Source organism: Tamandua tetradactyla, chromosome 13 (genome assembly GCF_023851605.1).
Source record: "Tamandua tetradactyla isolate mTamTet1 chromosome 13, mTamTet1.pri, whole genome shotgun sequence".
Classification (NCBI taxonomy): domain Eukaryota; kingdom Metazoa; phylum Chordata; class Mammalia; order Pilosa; family Myrmecophagidae; genus Tamandua; species Tamandua tetradactyla.
The window spans coordinates 42,355,183-42,379,528 of NC_135339.1; the positions used below are offsets into that span (position 1 = coordinate 42,355,183).

General features: G+C 35.4%; 1 protein-coding gene and 1 non-coding gene across 2 annotated transcripts in view; one reads left to right on the top strand and one right to left on the bottom strand.

Annotated features, from left to right (window-relative positions):
• Positions 1-24,346, top strand: part of PCDH15 (protocadherin related 15) — a 1,748,268-nt gene that overhangs the window by 514,012 nt on the left and 1,209,910 nt on the right. The gene's annotated exons all lie outside the window — the stretch shown is intronic.
• On the bottom strand, positions 15,197-15,301 carry LOC143654657 (U6 spliceosomal RNA). Its single transcript, XR_013161860.1, has one exon. It is a non-coding gene; the product is annotated as a U6 spliceosomal RNA (small nuclear RNA).

A 24,346-nucleotide genomic window follows, 5' to 3' on the forward strand; every position in this document is an offset into this window, starting at 1 on the left:
AGGGATGTCCAGATGTATTATGCTCTCATGTGGGATAATGAGCTCACTGACTTGGAAAAAGAACTGTATACAGCTACCAAATGTCCTGCATTATAGAAAGTATTATTCAGAAAAACTATTAGTGCTGTCTAATGATATATTTTTTCACTTAATAATAATAATAATACTAATGACACATAGTAAATCATACTGATTTAACCACATTAGCTTATTTGATTTTTACTCTAAACCTACAGGTTTTGTTTCTCATTTCAGTTTTGCAAGTATGAAAACTAAGGCCTTGTCCTAGGTTATGCAGATAATAAGCAGGCAAGAGTAAATGTAAATCTTCTTATTCCAAATCCAAGGCCTTCCTAATCTTACAACCAAGTCAGCATAGTAAAAATGCTATTTGAGCAAGAATGTCCATAGTTACATGCACCTTGACTGAGGATTCATGTATGTCCCTCTTATGTTACTTCTTACATACAACTAGTATGAGGTCACTTATTAAATGACTCCATTTAATTCAGTAATGGTTGAGAAGATTGAAAAGGAAATTTTCAAAAAACTTGATATTTCTACTAATCAGATGAGACTATTAGTGTGCCATTTTATGGGTATTCTCTTATTTTTATTATTACATTAAACTCTTAGGTGATACAATGTGCATCGGATTAGAAAGAAAGAATAAAGAGATAAATTGTTCTAATTTACCAAATTCTTTTTCACTTTATTATATACCCTTAAAAGAATGTCTCCTTTATAGAATGAAATTTGAGCAATAGTTTCACTCTGAATATTATTTTCCAATTCTTTTATTATTAATAATATTGAATTATTGTAGATATAATTTAAAGATGAAAATTTACTTGAATTCATGTGCATCATCTTCTTAATCCTCATTAAAGCCCTCTTAGCTATATCTTAGTGGAAGTATAATTGGAATTACAAGCAAGGAAATCTGAAACCTAAACAGGTTATTTCACATTCCCAAGACTCGCACACAACTGTAAGAGACAACCCTGTACTTACACTACTATATGACTTTGAATTCAATATTTTAATTAATCATCTTATATGCTACTATTTTCTTCCTTCCTCATCTCATGCATCTCATTTAGCTCAGTAATGGTGCTAAAATGGCAACTATAACAGATTAATTTTAAAGGAACAAAAATAAGATAAAATGAGGAAAGATAAATAGAATACAGTGATTGCAATTTTAGTTTTTCTGGTTTTAGTCTCTCCAGTAGGAAGACTGGAAAAGAAAGGGCTAGTTAAAATAATTTACATGAGGGCACTCATCCAGTAATAATTTAACACCTGTTATATTCTCTGCATAGAATTAGCTCACTGACAAATGGAAAGTGAAATGCATAAATAGTATCTTTGAAGAACTTACAGTATTGAGGTATAGATAAGTATGGACATTAGGAAAGGAAAATACAAAATTTATAGTGGTGGTACATTGTGTATACAACTCACATTGTGTATACAACTCACAATGTGCAGTTTGGTGGAAGATTTTCAAATTACTGAAGCCACTTTTCTTGATGTGGCTTTATGACCTTCCACCATACCTTTCAGAACTCCCCACGCTGTCCTCCAGACTGGGGTGAAAATGACTTACAAAAACCTTCTAACTTTTTCACATTATTCCTGTACCCCAGAAGGCACGGGAAGAAATAACTAACTCCATCTCTAGCACCTGATCTCAGAGGGTGAGATTTAATTACCATCTGGAAACTCCTACATCCTGTTCTTCTTGTGACTCAGTACCTCTCCCTCATCCCAACTCAAATGTCCTCTTAGCCTGGCTGTTCAGAGAGTCCAACATTTATCACAAAATTAATCTTATATCTAATAGATGGAAAATTGTAAAAGTGTACAGAACAGAGAATTTTTTTTTTTACCTTTAGTCCATCCAATATAGAGGGTAAAGGATCACATGTTCTCCAAAATGAATGCAAATGTCACATGTGATCTTTCTAGGACACATATATAATACGACATAATATAATGTAATGTACTTAATATGACCCCTCAATTTTGATACCTACTCAATGTGATAACATTAGTAAGAATTCATTTGAAATATAAAGCTTTCATAGCCAAAGTTAAGCAAATATCTCTGTGTGTACAGAACATCTTGTATAGGATATACTAAGAAATGGGAGAATAAGGTGGATGGCTAAAGATTGAAGTAGACTAAACAAGATAAAATATGATAAAAGAAAAAACAGGTAAAAGAAAGAAATTACATACACACCACATTTGAATAGAAAGGGTTCTATAACCCTTTCTCTGTGATCTGCATCATATAAAGTGTATTTGTTAATATTAATACATGCAAATAAATAAAATGTAAAAAAAAATTATAGAACCAAAAAGATAAAAATATAAAGATACCATTACGATAAAGGAAATAGAAGGTACAAGTTTTTAAAAAAAGCTTGAAACTTGATAATATAATAATTAAAAGATAAAGAACAAGACTTTATAAATAAAAGTTATAAAATGTGTAAATATTAAAAATGAAATCAATTTTAAAGGAACAAAAATGAGATAAAACGAGGAAAGATAAATAGAATACAGTGATTGCAATTTTGGTTTTTCTGGCTTTAGTCTCTCCAGTGGGAAGACTGGAAAAGAAAGGGATAGTTAAAATAATTTACCTAAGGGAGGTCAGACAGGACTTTAAATGGATGGCTCTCGCTCAGAAGGAGTAAGAGGGAAGTGAGGAAAGGAAATCTCTACTCAGGATGGGAGATGATTAGGAAGATAAAGGGCTGACAGTCAGGATGAGAACCTCTCTACCAGACTCTTTACTTCAGACTTCAAGTTTCCCATGACCACTGTTAACATATATTGAACTGTAGAAGGAAATCAGGGCTCTGATTGTCTTGGGTAAAAATTCATCCCTGACAGACATAAGAAAAGTGATTCAATCTCTTTAATAACTTGGAAACTTGGGGATAAAAATAATGACAAAATACTATGGACATTTTAACTGGAGAGGGTATGGTTATAACACACTTGTTAATGGACAAAGGCCATGGATTTTTTTTTTTTTTTTTGCCTGACTAGCTCAATAACCAATTCCTGAGACACTGGGATTCAAAGAGAGAAATAATTTATTACTACATGCATAGTGGGAGAGCTGATGGCCTAGTGGCCCAAAATCTTTCTCCCTGAAATACAGTAATTCAGATAGTTCAGAAAAGATGAGAAGGGTTTAGGATAATAAGCACACTGGCCCAGATGATGTAATTAGAGGTGAGCTAATTATTGAGCATATGCAGATTGATTGCATGCTTAGTCACAGAATGTATGAAAGAAAATGGCAGAAGAAGTTGTAGGTAATGAGGTTAAAGTCTAAGCTACTGTTCATATCAGGTAGGCCCACTTTGGTTAGAACCAGTCTCAGTCTTCAAGATAACTTTGGGCATGGGGTAGATTAGTTCTGGCTGGACCCAAGACCCTTCATTAATAAACATTAGGTGCTATCTTTAGTGATTACAAGACTCTAAAGTTGAAAAACTGGATAACTGGGTATAAATGAAGGTTAGTCACAAAGTTTATATGATCACAGAGGCAGAAGATTAGGGCTATATAAGCATTATAGAGATCAAGGTAGCTGGATTATGATTTAGAGATTTCAGGAATTTCCCTATTCTACTCCAATATACCAGAAAGCAAAAATGAATATCTAGATAATGATTCGGTAATCAAAATCATCCCTTAAATCCCGATTTCTCAGTTACACTCTCTCAACAGATTTGCTTTTGTTTAATTTGAAATTTTACAAAGTTTACAACTATATAAAGACATAAGTAGCTCAGATTTTTAAACATCCCAAAAGAGTAGAATTGCAGTTACAAAAATATCAGTTTTTTGGTACTTAATAATTTCATGGAGTGCCTGAATACTGAAATAATGAGAAAGGAATTGCAATCACTAAAGAAAAGAAACAGCTCAAAGAATAATGATCAAATGAAAAACTGGAAGAGGAATAGAGATAAATGATCCGGGACCTTGGTTAGAATCAAAGCTTTCTACAACATAGGCCATTTACAGATGATAACACAGGGCAGAGAACAATGTAAAAATTTTATGTTTTTTTTGTTCATTTCCTCCAGTCCCATTTGTTTATTCAATTCCTTCAACAAATATTAATCGACCTCTACCAAGCAACTATGATCTAGTACAAGGGAAGATAGTGGTGAACAATACAAAGAAAGCAGATAATAAACAAATATTACTATAAATATGATAATTTCACATAGTGAAATAAGTGATAAAGAATATAAAGTAGAGTCTTGTTGGGGTGGAAACTTAGCACATGAAGTTAGGAAAGGATTCTATGAGGATCACCTATTTAAACTGTTAGGTGATTGTTTTGGTTTGCTAATGCTGCCAAGATTCAATATATCAGAAACAAATTGGCTTTTACAAAGGGGATTTATTGAGTTACAAATTGCAATTGTAAGGCCATGAAAATATCCAAAAAGGCACCAACAGGAGGATACTTTCTCTCAAGTAAGGCTGATTGCTGGGGATTCTCTGTCACATGGTGATGTCTCTTGTCCTTCTCTCCTGGGTTTTGGATTCCTACAGCTTTCTCAGCTCTTTCTGCATCTCCAGATGTCTTTGTCTCTTGGTTTCATCTCTCTGCTCTCTATTTGACTCTGAGGTCTCTTTCTTTCTGTGAGCTCTTTTAAGGATTCCAGTAAACTAATTAAGACCCATCTCAATTGGTTCAGGTCTGCATCTCCATGAAAATAATCTAATTAAAAGGTCCTGCCCATAATGAGCCTGCACCCACAAGATTAGATTAAAAGAGCATGGCTTTTCTGGTGAACATAATAGTTTTAAACCAGCACATTCTACTCTCTGGACCCCAAGTAGACATATCCTTTCCAAATGCAATATATATTCATTCCATTACAGTATCACAAAGGGCTTAAATTATTTCAGTAAAAATAAAAATATAATACCAAGTCAAAAACAATACAAAATCTTATCAAACCAGCTATAGACATGGTTTATCCTAAGACAAATCCTCCTCTGGCTGTAGACCTGTGAAACAGAACAAGTTATCTTATGCCAATATAGAAAGGAAGGCAGTCATAGGATAAACATTTCCATTACCATAGGAAGAAATTGTAAGGAAAACAGTGGCCACCAGATACAAACAGTTAAAAAACCTGGAGGGCAAACTTCATTAGATTTTAAGATCTGAGAATTATTTAAAGAATGATGTTTCATCCTTGGCATTTGAGAAAGAAGTGGCTGTCCCACCATTTCCAAGGGTTTACACAGTGGCTCTTCTCTCTCCAAACACTGGAGTGAGAGTTTTAACATAGTCAGGCATTGGGGAGACCACATTGTTTTTGGCCCATCCTCCTTAAGCATTTGGGTGGCATCTGGATTTTCTGCCATCTCTGGGGCACACACTCAACCTTTTCAGAACTGTGGGGTGGTGGCAAGACTTTCCCAAGCCCCAGGTAATGTGTCCCACCCTCTCTGAGCCCTGAGGCAGCAAAAATTCGTCCTGTACATTGGGAGGAAGACCCAACCTCTGCCTCTCGCATAAACTCACTCTTTCTACAGCACAGATAGATCTACTCTCCTGGCCCCAGATTTTTCTGGCTCCAGACCTTAGCTAATATGGTTCTGTCTTTGAAGTAATTTTTTCTTCAATCCGTGACTTTTCTGTCCATTTTAGTCCAGACTGGCAGTGGTTCAGTTTATACAGATCTTGCAGAAAAATTGTTGACTTGGCAAGCAACATACAGGGGTCAAAACCATCAGCCAATAGGATTTTCCACAAATCCTTTCTGGATAACTCCAGCTCCAATCTTGGCTTATTCTGAAATGTCTGACTTGTTCCACGTTTGATTAAAACCTCACATGGGGAAATATTCTCTGAGGTCTCATTCTCAGAATCAGTTTCTGGTTTCTCAGAATCAGTTTATGGTTTCTTTTACCCAAGAGTTCAGTTCTTAGCTTATCCCTTTCCTGTCACATTTTACTGTAAGCTGCAAAAAGAAGCCAGGCTGCATTTTTAACATTTAGTTTGGAAATTTCTTCAACTAGATATCCAAGCTCATCACCTTCAAATTCTGTGTTCATCTAACACCAGAACTCAATTTTGCCAAATTCTCTGTCACTTTAAAACAAGGATCGGCGGGCCGCGGTGGCTCAGCGGGCAAGAGTGCTTGCCTGCCATGACGGAGGACCCCGGTTCGATTCCCGGCCCCAGCCCATGTAAAAAACAAACAAACAAACAAAATATAATAAAATAAGAAAATGTTTAAAGATGTTTCCCTTTCTTCCTCCTTTCCTTCCTTCTATCCTTCCTTCCTTCTCTGTCTTTCTTTAAAAAAAAAAAAAAAAAAAAAACAAGGATCACTCTTCTTCCAGTTTGCAATGATGTTTCCAGTTTGCATCATTTCTGTCTAAGGCCTTATTGGAAGAACCTCTAGTATCCATATTTCTACCAACAGTCTCTTCAAAGCATCCAGGCCTTCCCTATTCACTTTCTCACAGTTTTTCCTGAATCTTCCCCTCATCTATGTAAAAAGCTGTTTCAATATGTTTGGTATTTGCAAATTGCAGCTCCCCACTTCTCTGGTACCAAAATCTGTTTTGGTTTGCTAATGCTTCCAAAATGCAATATACCAGAAATGGATTGGCTTTTACAAAGGGCATTTATTATGTTACAAGTTACATTTCTGAGACCTTGAAAATGTCCATATTAAGGCACCAAGAAGAGGTGCCTTAATCTTCTCTCAAGAAAGGCTGATTGCATCTGGGGTTTCTCTGTCATATGGGAAGGCACATTGTGATGTCTACTGTCCTTTTCTTCCAGCTTCCAGGTTTGAATGGCTCTCTCAGCAACTTCTGCAGTTCCCCCAGCTAATCACTGGGGATTCCCTGTCACATAGTGATGTCTCCTGTCTTTCTTTCCTGGGTTTTGGGTTCACACAGCTTTCTCAGCTCTTTCTGCATCTCCAAACATCTGTGTCTTTTGGTTTCATCTCTCTGTTCACTATGTTGGCTCTGAGGTCTCTCTCTTTCTGTGAGCTCTTTTAAGGACTTCAGTAAACTAATTAAGACCCACCCTGAATGGATGGGGCCACATCTCCATGGAAATAATCTAATCAAGCAGTACCACCCATAATGAGTATGTGCCTCAAGGATTGAATTAAAATAGCATGGGTTTTCTGGGTACATAACCATTTCAAACTAGCACAGTGATGATCAAACAACCATTTACGGAAATATTTTTGTGCAGATTTTCATGAGATGGGACAGAAGAAGTGCAAGGACTTAGAAACTGGTCTGAGGAACAGAAAGTCCTTTGCCACTGGATTACAATGACTATCATGGATTATGCTATGAGATCAAACAAATAGGGATTGATGCCTGAAGGGTTCTGAAATGAATGTTTTGCTTTCCCTGATTAAATGGGAAGCCAATAGAGGTTTAACACGGGGAACAGATGATGTGATTTACATCCTACAAAGAACATGTTGGCCAACATGTGGAATGTAAACTGTAGAAGAACTACAGAGGATCATTTATGAGGATTTGAAAGATGGTCGCAGCTTAGTACTGTGAACAATGAACATGGAAAGAATTGGATACATATATTTTGAAAAGGGAGATGATGAAACATATTAAGGTGTAAAGGAAAGAAAAATCTTCAGCTTTGCCCTTTTCCTAACCTATGAGTTAGAACCGGTTTTCTCTATAGTGGCATTAACAAAACAAAATATGTATCAAACAGACCATATTTTATTTCTAGGCCACACTTCTTGTGTGCAATTAAAGATATTTTCTATCAAGACACATAGTGGGGGCAAGCAGCTGACTGCACAGGAAGGCTAGTATACTTCTCTTTTTAAACACCAAGGAGTACTCTTGTATACCAGTGCTCACTGATCCACTATATGGTCATCTGGTGATTTCCCCTTTCCACAAGTACACACTAGTCTGGGCAACTGACTCCCTACTGCTTACCTAAATCTTCAACCAACTTAGTTAATGCTCGTCCGACACTAGAAACTTTATTTTCCCCTCACTACTCATAATTTTGCATTTTTCCTTTTTCCCAAAGACCAGAGATATAAATAAATGTAAACAAGTAAAGAAGCAAACAAACAAAAATCTTCTGAAGAGAAGCATTGATACTTCCTTTCATTTGATATTGTTGAACATCTTCACCATAGTAGTTAGCATACACTGAGGACTCACTCTGCTGAATGCTTTGCATGTGTTTCTTTTCTTTTTCGTCCTAATCAACTCCCTGAGATGCATGTATTATCGACTGTACTTTGTACATAAAGAAACGGACTGAGGATCAAAGTGATTAAAAATGTGTCAAGTGATCAAACAGCTAATAGAATTCAAGCCAGAGTTCATATCCAACTAATACACAACCAGTGGCATCAAGGCCATTGCCCCATTCTGTTAGAATTCAGAACTTTCATTGTACATAATGTAGTTTCAATTAATGGACATACATGTAACTGTAGCATTTCTTTTCTCTTAACAAAGACATTTCTGTCCCTCACCTTATGTTAATGTTGAAATCAAATACCTTACACAAATACTTTGAACCAGGCAGTCATTTCTCCTGTCAAAGATTTTATTTGAATCCTTCTCATGTACTGTCTTAATGTAGCTCTACTTCTGTCAGTTCTTGGTTAGCATGCTTTTATATAAGAGGAATTGGAAATGAAATGCTATGAAATTGAGACTTGCACACCTTCTAGACTTTCAGAGCACTGCTTTGTACTAAGATTTCTATCAGGTGAACTTCTATAGTAGTATCTAATTAGGCTGACAGTCAAGTGTGAGCTCTTGAATAAAATATCATGTTGAAAAGATTTTTTTTTCCTGTAGGTTATATGGCTCAGAGAGATTTGTCATTTGTCCACTATTTATAATAGTATTATAATACCCTTTGGTGAGTGCTGCTGGGATGCTAGGTTGCCATCATGTACTATTAGAGCTGAGGCTCCTTGTTTCTTTCACCAACTTACTAGCTCATATTTAGACAAAGTCAAAATTTGCATATGGCTCCCCTCCTAGAAATATTCTAATTAAACCTTTGATATTGTATATCAAATTTTGTTTTCTGTCAGTTGAGAATTGCAGTCAGAGAATACTATGTTCTTAATATTAATGGGAATACTCCCAGAGTCATTAGTGATTAAAATCGTTGTGGATACATTGATGTTTTTCCATTAAATTTTGGAAATTCAATTGATTATTTTGATTAAGTCAATGTTCATTATTATAGATTGTATTTTGGTTTTGGTTTTTGAATTTTCACTGCACAGAGTAGCCTCCATTTGATCCTCCCTATCGGCATAAATCTCTGCAGCAGGCCGAGTGAGGCAGTAGGCTATTTCCCCAAGGCCAAAAGGGTAGTAAGACCAGGTGAGCACTGAAGCCCAAGTATTCTGGCTGTGTGATCAGATGCTTAAGGCCTCTTATTGCTGAAAAAATCTTCAAACACAGGTATAAGAAACAACTGAGTGGATCTCCAGGAGTAGCCTGAACTCTGTCAATACCTGATTTTGGGCAAATCAACATTTCTATGATACAGATTTTGTCTGTATCAGAAGGACTGGGGTCCGTCATTGTGACAGTTTCGATATGCTCAAAAATTCTGTTAGTTTATTTCCAGTTAAAGCCTTGCGTGAAATTTCCAGGATGTGGGCATATCTGCAGACTTTCTTGCTGTTGGAAAATAATTGCAAATTTGACAAATCTTGATAAATTTGAAATTCAAAAAATGCCCTTTATTCAATATTCTCTTAAGTAATCTTTATTTTTACATTTTTATTGCAAGTGTACTTTTAAATTATGTTCACAGGTTGACTTTTTCAGAAGTTGATTAAGCATTACGGAGTACAGACACCAAGTATTCTAATTTGCTAGCTACCAGAATGCAACACATCAGAGATGGATTGGCTTTCAATAAAAGAGGATTTATAGTTCTTCAGAGGAAAGGCAGCTAAATTTCAACTGAGGTTCTTTCTTATGTGGGAAGGCACAGGGTGATCTCTGCTGGCCTTCTCTCCAGGCCTCTGGATTCCAACAACTTACCCCGGGGTGATTCCTTTCTGCATCTCCAAAGGCCTGGGCTGAGCTGTGAGCATTGAGATGAGGTATGCTAAGCTGCATGGGCTGTGCTACATTGAGCTCTCTCATTTAAGCACCAGCCAATTAAATCAAACATCATTCATTGCAGCAGGCACACACGACTGCAGATGTAATCAGCAACAGATAAGGTTCACATGCCATCGGCTCATGTCCACAGCAATATAACTAGGCATCTTCACCTGGCCAAGTTGACAACTGAATCCAACTGCCACACCAGGTCTGTCTGTTCTGTTCAAGATGTTACTTCATTATCTAGAGTAAAACCAGCCACTTAGCTAGCAATCAACAATTATGCTTTAAATGGAGGAAGGAGGGTATGAAAGAGTTCTGTATTCATGTCCTTTCCTAGCACTCCACCTCCTTTTTTACCTCTATGAGTTGTTAAATTATCTTAGGATAACCTATAATTTACCATTAATTTTTTTCAGGAGCATAAATTTTTAATCACAAAGATGTTTTTATTTATTTATTTTCCTATAAAAAAAAGTCAGCTCTATTTTTTCTTACTATATCTCTGAAATAGAAATAGTTGACTTACATATTACCTAAAGATACAGCCTGTTTGACTGAAGTGTACTTTTTGTACTGTGTTCAGGGAAGTGTAATTGACAAAGGAGTGTAATACTCCTATGTCCGTGCTGCATATGAAAGTCATGATCCTTTGTGCTCTGTAAGAATTTATTTTGCAACTCACAAGCAGAACAGCTTGAATCCTTTGAAGATACAAACACCATAAAAATATAAAGACTCTGTGACTACAGGACTAAGAATTTCATTTGAAAATTCATTCTGATCATTTGTACATCCCTGAAAAATAATTCTTGCAAAGAATGAGGTATGATGGAGGAATTGCAGGAGAGGGCTCTATCTTATGCTATTTTCTTTGCACTTAGGGCAGCAGAACTTGGCTTTAGCACTTTTCAATAGCTCAACAGTAGTAAGTGTGGACGTGGGGTAGTTACCCAATGTCACCACTGCAGGTTGAATCCAACAAGGGTCGAGACTGACTTTTCTTTTTCCATCTATTTTCCATACCGTCACATATAGTCTGGCACAGAGGAAAGAATATTTGCTGAATGAAGAAGTGTGTAAAATATAGGATAACTTATAACAGGAATTCAAATAGTTGAAGTTGGATGGATCCTTCATGCATGTGAAAATATAGTGAATGATAGAAAGTACATTATTAAGTTCTAAATTATATAATGCAGATATAGGAAAGGATATCTTCAACTGCAGGTCTCTTAGGAATTCAGCCTTTTTTTTTTTTAAACTTTTTTTATTGATAAATTCAGCCTTTTGCAATGGTTCATAGTTTGAGTAAATGGAGGCATGCATTCTTATTAAAAAAAAAACAAACAAAACCCCCTTAATTTCGAGTAAGTAGTATTTTTAGGTGAACTGCCTGACTAAAATTAAATTTATGAAGCACTGGAAAATAAATGGGATCATAATTTGAAAGACCTCGAATGTCACTACATGCGTGATGCTTTCTAAGATTAGAAAACTATAGCAAATTGCTCAAAGAAGAATAATGAATCAAAAGTGTTTATTTCTAAGATAGACTACACATATTGATTAAAAAGTATAAAGACTAATGATCTAATGATGTAAAAAAGATGTAAAACTTGAAAACATTTGAAAGGAAAAATTCAGTGTTGGTGGTAAATGTGCAACAGTGGTGCCATGTGCATGGTTTCTTTAGCTCATAGGGAGATTGTCAAATGCTTTGGGCTATCACCAACTTGTTCAAGGGACAAGATTTTCTTTCATATCTCCATCCCTAATGCAAGATGCCCCTATTCTGGGGGACTTGTAAGTATCATAGCTGGTGAAATGTGGGCTGTCTATAAATGATTTGCTATTGGAATTTCTATCTTAGTAGTAGCCTCTTTAACTTTCTCAGGTTTCCACATTAGATATTCCTTCTTATAATTTCTTCCTTGACCTACCTACATACCATCTCTTTATACATTTTCCTTGCTCATGTCAATGTTCTTTTACTATCTGTCTTTTTTGTGTACCTCCCCGGTATTATTGATTCTATGGGAGCAGAGCCACTGGCTTTGTATACAAGCAACAGAAATTTTTTACTTGAACTCATAGAAGACATTCCTTTGAGGACCCTCCTCCGGCAAACTCCTGCTTTTATGTAGGCAGAGGATACCTTCAGGGGATCTGGGAGAGAGCAGAGAAGTAAGATAGAAAACAAACAGATTCATACTTCCAGATACAATCCTGACACTGATTTATCAAAAAAATAGTATGGGTCACTCCAAAATATAAGCACTGTGGGAACTTGAAAAAGAAGATTTCAATGAAGAAAGACTAGGAATTTGGAAGGAAAGTTGGCTGAAGGAGAATAATATATTGGTTCTATGCAAATTTTTATTTGGAAAAAAAATCTGTTCCTATGAATAATGTTCTGAAAAAAAAAAAAAACTGTTAGAGCAGCACAAAGGGTATATCAGAGCCACCAGCAAAGAAGTGTGAAGCAAAGTCATGAAAATGAATGAGCTCTCAAAAAAGAAAATAGTTAGGACAAACAGAATGCCAAGGACTGACATGCAATGCCTCTCCCCAAAGGCTAATTAGCTTATAAACCTACACCAACCACAAATTTCATTTTCATGCAAATTAACTGTAGCTTCTAGTAGTCTTCAGGGATCAAAATGCATTTAGCAAATTCATATTGAAACACTGGGGATAGACCACATCTAGTGTTTGTACAAGTATGTCAAAATACGGTTGGCCAACACTTTTTTACTGCCTTGACCTAGTGCTTCATTTTCTCATTCAGCTGTTGCTTATGCATGAATTCATTGAGAGAAGTAGCTTTGAATGATTTTTAATTTAATAAAATTAACTCTTTGACTTGTTTGGGTGAAAACAACTGCCATTAGCACGAATGTATTTTGAATTATTATGTGACAGAGTGCCCTAGTGTCAGATGGCTAAAAAACATGCCTTTATGCCTGAATAAATAGTCTCTTGCTTTACTCTGTGTCTACAAAAGACATTTCTTGAAATAAAATGTGTTGCTTGTTCTTCCTCTCTGTTATGTAATAGCTCAGATTGGTCTGAAATAATTTCACTATGTGCCCTGCGATTCTAGTTTCTCCAACAACCCCTTCGTTATTAGTTTTTCTTAAGCACCACTTCCAGTTACCAGGCCCCTCTCCAAATTTTATATTTTATAGCCTCTATTTCATCTGTGCTAATTCTGTTTTCAAGGTGCTACCAAGCAGGCCACTCTACCTTTGCAAGATAATTTTCTTTAGTTTTGTGGAGTCAACGATGTTACCATTCCACAAACTCAACATGCTCATGTCTGCCTCCAGAGATTTTTAAACATAATTTCCCTTGCTTGGAGTTCCTTGGATTATTACCTTCATGTTTATGAATCTTTATAGTTTTGCAAAAGACCATCTCACTTCAGACATTCAAGAGTGCTCACCTATCTGGTGCATATCTCTCTGTCTCTGAGCAGGTTGTACTGGAGTGCAAAGCCCAGACATAATAAGGAATGGACATATACTGGGTGCTAGTATTTTGGTTATGTGGGTATAGTTTGTTCGGTTGGATGTGATGGTCTCAGGTAAGGACCAGGATTTCTATATTTGTGTTCTATTCAGGACTTCAGCAATGGGTGTTCACTATCTGCTAAGTTCAGTTCCTATGCAGAAAATATGAACATATATATAGAAATCTCTATAAATTTGTATATAAATCTATATGTTGAACTTTAGAAACATTTTTTATTTATATCAAGATAATGCCTAAAGGAGTTCTTTTACTCTTTTTTTTAATGTGTCAATTCATTTTTATCTAAAAACAAGGCTGTTTCAAAATATTAAAAAATAGACCCATTTTTGAAGAGCAACTTAAATATGGTTTTGAAAACCACAATGTTTTATTTACAACAAGTAGATGGGTAGTGCAAAAACATTCATAGATGTGTATGATTTAAAAAAACTTAATTATTATTCTGGCATCCTTTTGGAGAAGGCCTTTATATTCACAAGTTATCTACAACAATTCATGAAAGTAAAATCAATATTGCCATTAATGTAATTGATATCTAAATATGAATTTGAGTAACCAACATAGATTGATAGTTTAATTTGGGATCTGGACCCAGAAAAGCCAAAGTTAAGTGAGTGTTACTCTACGGTATAAGCAGATCTATTAGCACCTCACATAAGTGACTTATAGCCATATATGCTAAATAGCTAGATCCTAGGGGTTCAGATTTTAAGAATTTAAAATAACTGTGTCTTTGCCAAAAAACAAGAACTGGATTCTGGACTATATTTTAAATTATGGAAGAAGCTTCTGAAAAAATTTGACATTAGTAATGGAATAACAACATATATCAGATATTTCTCAAACTTAGACAAATTCATAACTTCTTAGTTTTCTCTAATAAATGCCTTAAAATTAAATTAAAAGTAAAGCACATTTATAGTGTATTCTTTATTACCAAAATATCCCAATCTAAAAATGGTCTGGATTTGGGCAATGAACTTTCAGTAATCATTGAAGTTTAACTTACCCTCGAAACATGCAGTGACATTCTTATAAGAACCCATCTTCTTACTGTTGCACAGTGATCAATTTGTAAACCAATCCAGACAAATGCGTTTAGAAAAAGCAGCAAATATATCTGAATCCATGTAGCAAATGCTGCAAAGAACAATGAAATGAACAAATTTATGTCAGTTTCTGTTTTATTTAACATTGTGCTGATGGCAGCCATTTTAGACAGAGGCAGTTAAGCCTTATAAATATGGGAAGGCGAAAAAGCAGAAAATCATTGTGAAAACTTAGCAGCTCTTTGACGTCTAATGATCACAGATCAGTTTCCATTATGAGCCATGTATTCTTGCAGTATCCTGAGTCTTACATTTTAAATGCAAAGGAATATGTTGCTCTCTTGGGCAAATATACTGGAATTATCTTCTTTCAGCTTATTCTCTCTTTTTCCTAAGGTCAACTAAAAATAGGAGACATTTACATATACTACAAAAGTAAAAATATGGAATTCTTCAGGAACTTGCATGTCATTCTTGTGCAGGAGCCATGCTAATCTCTGAATCGTTCCAAATTTTAGTATATGTGCTGCCAAAGCGAGCACTCTTTTAATCTTTATGTATGTGTATTGGTATGTGAATAGATTTATGTATGTGAATGCACATGTGCATGTTTATATCATAGTTTTTCAAATGCACATGGTATGGTCGGACTCCTTCCTATGGAAAAGACACAAAGGGAGAAAAATGGCATGCTTACAATTTATCTTAACATAATTTCTGTTTCCATTTTTGTCATCTATATTAACCAACTGCCTCTTAATTTACTGCACTGGAAAGTCTCACTCCTCCTTAAACATTTACAAACAATAAAAGAGAAAGGAAGAGCATTTGGGGCTGCAATTCCAATCCAACTTCAGGAGAACTGACAAAACAGTGTGCTCCCTGGACTCCGGTGTAAGAACCAAGACTTGCCGCAATAGTGGTAGGTAGAGGAGAAGAGGGCGAGAGGTGGAAACATTTTGCAAACACTGATTCATGTCCTCTGGGCCAAGAGTAGGTCAGTCAAAGAAACCACAGGTCTGGAGCATGGGGAATGTCCATGTATATGGAACACTTGTTCTCTCTCTTAATTCCACACAAGTTTCTATCCAATACCTAGCTTAGTTCCAGTTTTGTTAAATGGAAGTATCTTCTGTTTTCACTGTCCTTGTACTTTTGGGTGGTTTATGCAAATCCATATTTCCACATATGGAAATTATTATTATTAATTATATCCTTTATCATTTTACCGCCTATTCTAGTTTGTTAGCTGTCGGAATGCAATATACCAGAAAATAGATTGGCTTTTAAAAGGTGGAATTTATTAAGTTGCACGTTTATAGTTCTAAGCCCATCAAAATGTCCAAATTAAAGCAAGTCTAAAAAATGTCCAAATTAAGACACCAAAAAGAGGTTACCTTCACTCAGGAGAGGCTGATAAAGTTCAGGGTTTCTCTCAACTGGAGAGGCACATGGTGAACATGGTGACGTCTGCTAGCTTTCTCTCCAGACTTCTTGTTTCATGAAGCTCCCCTACTCCTTCTTCATCTCCAAAGGTTTCCAGCTGCCTGAACTCTTGTGGTCTCATGGCTGTGCTGTGCCTCTCTCTGAAATGTTTCCTTTTTTAAAGGATTTCAGTAAACTAATCAAGATCCACCTGGAATGGGCGGAGTCGCATCTCCATCTAATCCAGTTAATACCCACAATTGGGTGTGTCATATCTCCATGGAGATAATCTCCTATATTTCAACCTATATTATTGAATAGGAATGAAAAGAAACAGTTGCTCCCATAAGATTGAGTCAGGGTTAGAATATGGCTTTTATAGGGCACATAACCCATTCAAGCTGGCATATCGCCCAACAACATATATTTTTTAATCATCAAGAATTATTATTTTAATATTCTGCATGGAGCCAATTCATGCCATTATTGCTTTCATCATTGCTTTCCCATTCTTGGAGTCTTTATTGGATTTATCTCTTGGTTTTCTAACTGTTATCCCCAGGAGTTGCCATCATGGTATTTTCTGTTTCTTTTTCACTTCTCCTCCTCCTCCTTCTTCATTTCCTTGTTTAAGGTGTACTTTTAAATGTGCAATCTACATTCTTTCATCCTTATATGTGCCTGTTTTTTCCCTTTATATTTGGACAGAGCTTAGCTGTGTATAATATTTTTGGATCATATATGTTCTAGTTTGCTAGCTGCCGGAATGCAACACACCAGAGACGGATTGGCTTTTAATAAAAGGGGATTTATTTTGTTAGTTCTTCAGAGGAAAGGCAGCTAACTTTCCACTGAGGTTCTTTCTTATGTGGAAGGCACAGGATGGTCTCTGCTGGTCTTCTCTCCAGGCCCCTGGGTTCCAACAACTTTCCCCGGGGTGACTTCTTTCTGCATCTCCAAAGGCCTGGGCTGAGCTGCAAGTGCTGAGATGAGGAATGCTGAGCTGCTTAGCAGTGCTACATTGCGATCTCTCATTTAAGCACCAGCCAATTAAGTCAAACATCACTCATTGCAGCAGACACGCCTCCTAGCCGACTGCAGATGTAATTAGCAACAGATGAGGTTCACGTACCATTGGCTTATGTTCACAGCAACAAGACTAGGTATGCTCACCTGGCCAAGTTGACAACTGAATCTAACACAATGTATTAGTTTTCTAATGCTACTGTGACAAATTACCACAAATTTAGTGGTTTTATAGTGCACAAATATATTATTTTATTATAAATCAGATTCTTATTGTGAGTCTCACAAGGGTAAAATAAAGGTGTTTGTAGGCAGAGTTGTTCTTTTCCATTTCCTTCTTCCTTCACGTGTTGGCAGAATTTATATAGGGCTAAGGGCTCTAGTTTCCTTGTTAGCTGTAGACTCGGGTCATCCTTTAGCTCTTAGAGACTTCTCTCCAGGTCTTTTACATCTCAGAACCAGCAACTGAGGTATTGAATCCTTCTCATGCTGCCATCTCTCGGGATAACTCTCCTTACCTTCCTTTACCACGTTTAAGGACTCAGGTGATCAAATCAGGCCCCATCAGATAACCCAGGATAAAGTCCCTGGAGTTTATTGTAGTTATAATTACAAAAGCTAGTCACCATATAACATATTCAGAGTTTCCAAGGATTATTAAGGCTTGAACATTTTGGGGGAGCTGCTATTCCACCTTCCACAGCCTTTATTTTCTTTTTTGACAGAACTTGAAGGCTATTGCTTCAATGTTTTATATTTTTGAATATTACTGTGAATAAATTTGAGATCAACCTGAGTTTCACCATTGAAAGTTTGTTCTATCAGTCAGGATGGTTGGAAAATTATTTCTTATATGTGAGATTCCCTGAATTTATTTAGAATTATGGTGGCATATAGCTATCTATCTACAGTTCAAGTTTACTGGAAAGAATTTTTCTTTTGTTGGGTTACGTCTTATTTGAATTTTAAGTGTGTTGATAAAATTATTTTAATGTTGTTGTATGAGTGCTATTTATTTTCATTTATTTGCATACTTAAAATATTCGCATGATGTCATTTATTTTCCTTCTTACTTGAATAATTCTGTCTACTTCTGTTTGCTCTAACATGGTGTGGGTGAATTCTCTGTCATTCTTTTCCCACCATAGGAAATACTTACCACTTAAGGGGTGAATTTGTGTTTTGTACACCTTTATGTAGACTTTAACTGGGATAAATATGACCCAAGAACAGAGCTCTTGGGTCTGCCTCTTGTTCAGTAATTCGGTAAATGTCAGCTACAGGTTGACTATAAATAAAAATTATTTTGGTTAATTAATCTTTGAGAAGCCCTGTAACACATCACTCATTGAAATGTTGTGAGTTGTATGTATTCTCTGTTTTTCACTAGTCTCCTCCATAGTTGCCTCTTCCAGTTCACCCAGCACCTCCTTCAGATTCCCCCAGTAAGAAAAAAGAAACACACACACGATAGTCCCTTATTACCACATCTCTTCAACTTTTGGAATATTTGTGTTTCTCAGGATTTCCACAAATCTCAGTTTCTGAGAGATGTGTAAAGGGTTAGGAGTTCGGCTAAAAAGGATCTTCAAATTCTTTTCAGTTCCATAAATACCGTGAAAGGGAGATTCTTAGTACTGGCTTCACTCCTATATTTACCTGGAAATCAGTAACCTGTTCTGATTAATCTAAAGAGAGAGAGATTTTTTTCGACCTCTTTAAATTCCTTTTTTGGTACTAACCACTCAGATACCATTTATTTTAGTCTCTTTAGGGACACACATTAACATTAAGCTCTTCTTTTTCTGCCTTCTCTAACTCTCAAAATTTTCCTCATAATTTATTCTCTCTCTGTTTTTATTTTTCTGTATTCCGAGAGAGCTTTTCAAGTTTGCCCTAATCTAATCCATAATTCAGTTTTTTTTTTTTGTGATGAGATTTTCCTCTGAAGCCAATCTGTATTATGGTTTTGAAATTTCTTTTAGTTTCCTAATTTTATTTCATTAGTTAGTCCATTTCCCTTTTGATTTTTTCTGACCCTCAATCAGCTCACTTTTTATCTATTTTCTTATTTTACATTTTTCTTTGTTTATAAATTAAATGATTTTTTCAAATGGAGAAAGATACAGTACTCCTTTACACACTTTCTCTCCTGTCTCTCTCCTTCTCTGTCTCTGACTCTTTCTCTCTCTATATATAAATACATATTCGTATATATATTAATGTATATTTGTATATATACCATTATTGTGGACAGAGAAATAGCAAACAAAGCTGCAGTGCACAAGAAGCATTTATTTGCAGTCATAGAATTACAATTCTGGGAGCACAGATTCAGACAGCAACCCAAGTTGTGTTCCAAGTTGAAATAGACGAGGGTTTAAAGGGAAAAAGAGGAAGAAGAGGAGGAGGAATTAGGGGATTTTTGGAAATAAATTTTGTTTTCCCAGAAAGGGGGACATTTTCTGAACATTTTTAAATGTGCTGATGTTGGTAGTTCATGGGTGACATAAGGTCCTTTTTACATGCATAGATTTCCATCTTCATTCCATGTCTCTCAGCCTAAGTTACTCTTCTGTTGTATTTCTTATCATACTGTATAATGTAATGATATTTACTTTATTCATCATTGTATTCATTAAAAATTATCTTTATTTTTTCCAAGTTGTTTATATGGCTTTTTGCCTTGTTTACATACCCTGTTTTGAAAAGGAAGTGGTCTATCCACTTAAATGCTTTCCTAAAAGCAGTATTGGAAATTTATTGTTAAACAACTTCACTACCTCTTTTACTGGGCTCTCTCCAGGTCTCTACTTCCTTTGCTAGAGAGGATAGTTCCTGAACTTCTTCCTGGTGAATCATCTGTTTCTTACAGGAGAAACTCCATTACGCTCTGGGGAAGCACGCTTTCTTGCTGGGGTTAGAATGGCCACATAATTTCAGGCTTCCACTTCCAGTTACTTTCAATGCTGGTAATTCAAAATTGGGAAAGATATTTTAAATGATGTGCTCCAAGTGTGTCGCATGATTTGTTCTTTCTTAAAGGCCTAGTTTCACATCAATCATGGAATGTTGGCAGGGTGCCTTTTCAAATTTTTGTCTGACACACTATGACGATCACTCTTTTGAAAATGTTTCTTTATACGGATTACTCTGTCTTCATTTAACTCCATCCTATCTGTATGTTTTGACATTTCCACATGTTGTCTTTATGATAGGGGTTTTAAATGCTGTTCTTTTGTGAGTTTCAGTGATGATGCAGATATTCCCCTATTTTCATTTTCCTTTGGTGATGTCATTGGGCCCTTGAGAAGATGTCTTTTCTTGATTTACAATCTTTGCCGAAAGTTTACAACCATTCATTTTTGTGGGATCTAATTTTAAATAAATTAATAAGGGTATCAATTCGTATTTAATGAAATAAAATGACCAAGCTCCAAACTAATCATATTTTAAAAATATTTTAAAAATAATTTTAAAAATAAAAGTCGTCTTTTGAGTCTTGAAAGATAGACTACCTTCTAGAAATGTAATCTTAATCACAAACATGAAAGAGAAGTGAAAAACAAAATACTATTATAAATTGCTATGTTTCTAATGTTAAACTTTAATTTTTATACCTATAATAAAGTAGTTTTTTAACTTTTAGTTTATTAGATGCGAGATGGCAAAGTGTCAATGAATGACCTTTAAAAATCTGTTCAGCACATTTTTTTTAACTTAAATTCTTTTCTACAAGGTGAACAAGATTGCAGGGTCCTTGATATCAGTTTGCATACAAGTGGAGGAAAACAGAACCTAAATTGATAGTAGAAAGGGCTAACATGTAAAAGAAAATGGAGCCTGAGGTAGAAGAGTGACTACTACTGTGGGTGCTATTTTGCATAGATGGTCATTGTAGATTTCTAATAGAAAAGTATATTTGAGCTGATGCCTTCATGATGGGAAAAAGAGAGAGTGGGAACAGTGGGAGAGAGAGAGGACAAAAGCCTGTTGTGGATGGGAGAGAAGGGAATTAGGGATGTGGAATGATTCTGAATGAGAAAATTAGAGAAAGACAGCAACATGCATTAATCAAATTTAACGATAAGTCTTTAAGAAGAAATGGAATAGAAGTAATAATTAAAAAGCCTATAAAGGGTAAAGATAGAAAAAGAGGGACCTGGTTCAATTGCCAGTCTCCCTTTATCTTCCCATTCTTAATTTGAAAACAGAATTTTCACACCTCGAATATTCTCTTCAGGTAGATATGAATTTGCAGATGAGATTTCAGTTGTTCACTCTTCCAACAAGAGGTATGATGATTGTTCGAACTCCCTTCCTAAATTCCAATGCAGAAAATTTGCATAAACAATTTGAATACAACACTCACAGGGGGGCTTCATTATTGTTATAGACCTACTTCCCCCAGCAGAAAAGAAGTTTCTTGATAACCCATCTAACTTCCAGGCTTTTGTGTCAGAAGGGGGAAATTCTGGCTTATTGAACATTTCCCCCTACTTCTTACTTTTCTGGGGGGGTGGGGTGCATGGTCTGGGAATCGAACCTGGGTCTCCTGCATGGAAGGTAAGCATTCGACCACTGAACCACCAGGGCACCCACTTCTTACTTTTTGGGTGTGGCCCACAACCATTTGGTTAGTGTAAATAACTTAGTAATTCTTAAGTCTCCTAGACCAGGATAAAATGTTCTCTGATCCATATACAGTCAAAATATTGCATTCTAAATCATAAGGGTAATATGCTTTTCTTATTATGGTGATACATTTCAAACAGATCTATTGTGAATCATTTTACAAAAGATTTATACAAAGATGCAGTCTTGTAAAAAATGGAATCTTCTTTTTACTACCCTGAAGTTATTGATCAGATTAAAACAAGAATGCACATATACAATACACATCTAGGTATATATGTGTAGTTGTTTTGGAAAAGTAGATATATATATGTGTATTGGATGAGTGTATTGTGTGTGTGTGTGTGTGTGTGTAAATAAATAGCACAGAGGGCCATATATAATCAGATAGTAAATTTTGCATTATTCTTAGGTAATTGGCCTTCAGTCAAGCTATCAATGTATTTTCTCTAGAACCTTTTTGTATTAGTATAGCGTCACATTGTATTTAATATAGCATTATTTATGGGTTTTGCTTTTTTTCAATTTAGGAAGATCAAATAATAGGGGTACAAACATCCTAAAGTCATATGTATTAAATATCTCAGGAAACCAATATGATCACATATTTGGTTCTAAGGTAATCACTATGATAGCAATAAAAATAATAAGAATAAGAATAAACATAATAGTTTAATATAACAGATAATTATCTTAAGGCTAAGTAACTACCAGATATTGCACTAAAATAGTATAACTTTTTGAGACAGATGGCTAAGACAAACACTATGATTCATGACAGTCAGGAATAATCATTGAAACAGCCACAAGCTCCACAGATATTTTTGATCCTTCTGAAGCAGAACAAACCAATGGACTCTAACTAGTTGTCCCTAATTCAAATCCACAGCCAATAAACATTTAGTAAAGGCATTTTTCTATGGTTTTCAAAGACATTCATGATACAAATTTTTAATGAATTAAGAGTTTATAACATATAAAGTGAGAAGATCATATCCCTTATACTATTTTCCTTTTTTCTACTTGGAGGAAATATTTACTTGCAATAACCTTAACATTCACTTTCCAACTCTGTAGGGAATAACATATCCTCTGGTTCCATGAAGGGTAGAAAAGTCCAACTGATTATTTTTCTCCAGGGATGACAGGTGAATTTTCTGTTCTCCACATGTTTCTGACAATCAAACATCTGATTAATAAGATGGAGAATTATTTTGGGTACATGTTCAGGTTTCTGAAGCTATTCTCACTTTAGTTCCCTTGTAGAATAACATATATAAACATAGAAAAAGAATTCCCCTTTAATTCTCCTCATGCAAAGTGAATTTTGTACCATTTGTTTATAATGATAATACAATGTTTCATCTAAATCCATTAATACTATTCTTGTTTTAATTTGTTTTTTGTAGCTCGCAGCTCTAGAATATATTATTTGAAAAGAACTTGGAAAAGCAGATACATAGCAGGTCAAGGATATTTTAGTTCTTTTTAGACATGGCTCTTGGAGAGTAGAGATTGAAGAGAAAGAGACTCGGTGCATATGTTATATAAGCTAGCACAGACAAATGAGGGCTGCTTCACAGTCTCAGCACATGCATTGCTTAGTTCTTGGATGTAAATTAAGGTTCCTTATTGCAGAGTGGGGGACCATATTCTGTCCAAGCTGAAACTCTTGGTGTAATAGAATTAATTCATCTTGCCTGGATGGAATTCTATATCCTAAAATGAACTACTATGCCTCTTAGGTAGTTTTTTTCAGATAAATATAATGATATAGGTCTAGGAAATTATTAAGAGAATAATTCGACCATTATATTTGCATCTTAATTAATGCATCTATTAAATTACATAATTTACAAAGGATTATTAAAAGTTACATTGAACATTAAAGCAGCCACCACCCTTGCCCATTAGTTAGAGAATTTTCTCGTTTGTTTATATTGCCACACATGGTCCTAGAATATATTTTTAAAAATTGTCTGTGCTGTCTTTCTGTTCAATTGAAATTTAAATACTAACTGTGACTGTATAATTATTCATGTCAGATTTACTGAATATACATTTACTGAGCATCCTCTATTTTCAAAATATTTTACAAGATACAAAGAATGCAGATACAAGTACCATCTTGCTCCAGGATTTTGTCCCAAAAGATCCACAATGAAGAAGGGAAAACAGACCCTAAACACTTAACTCTAGTGTCAGGGGGTACATGGCAGGATCAGGAATATGTCCTAGAAAGCAGGACTTTTTGTTTGGGTCCCAAGTGTATTCTACATAGAGGGAATAATAGAAGCTGATATTTTTTTCTCTACCAGATCTATTGAGATATAATTCACATACAATCACCTATCTCAAGTGCAGAATTCACTGGTTTTTGGTACATTTACAGAGTTGTGCAACCATCCTCAAATTCCATTTCCAACATTTTAAGTTTTTTATAGTGAACTATAACATATACCCAGAAAAGTGATAAATTTCAAAGTTCAGTTTCACAAGTA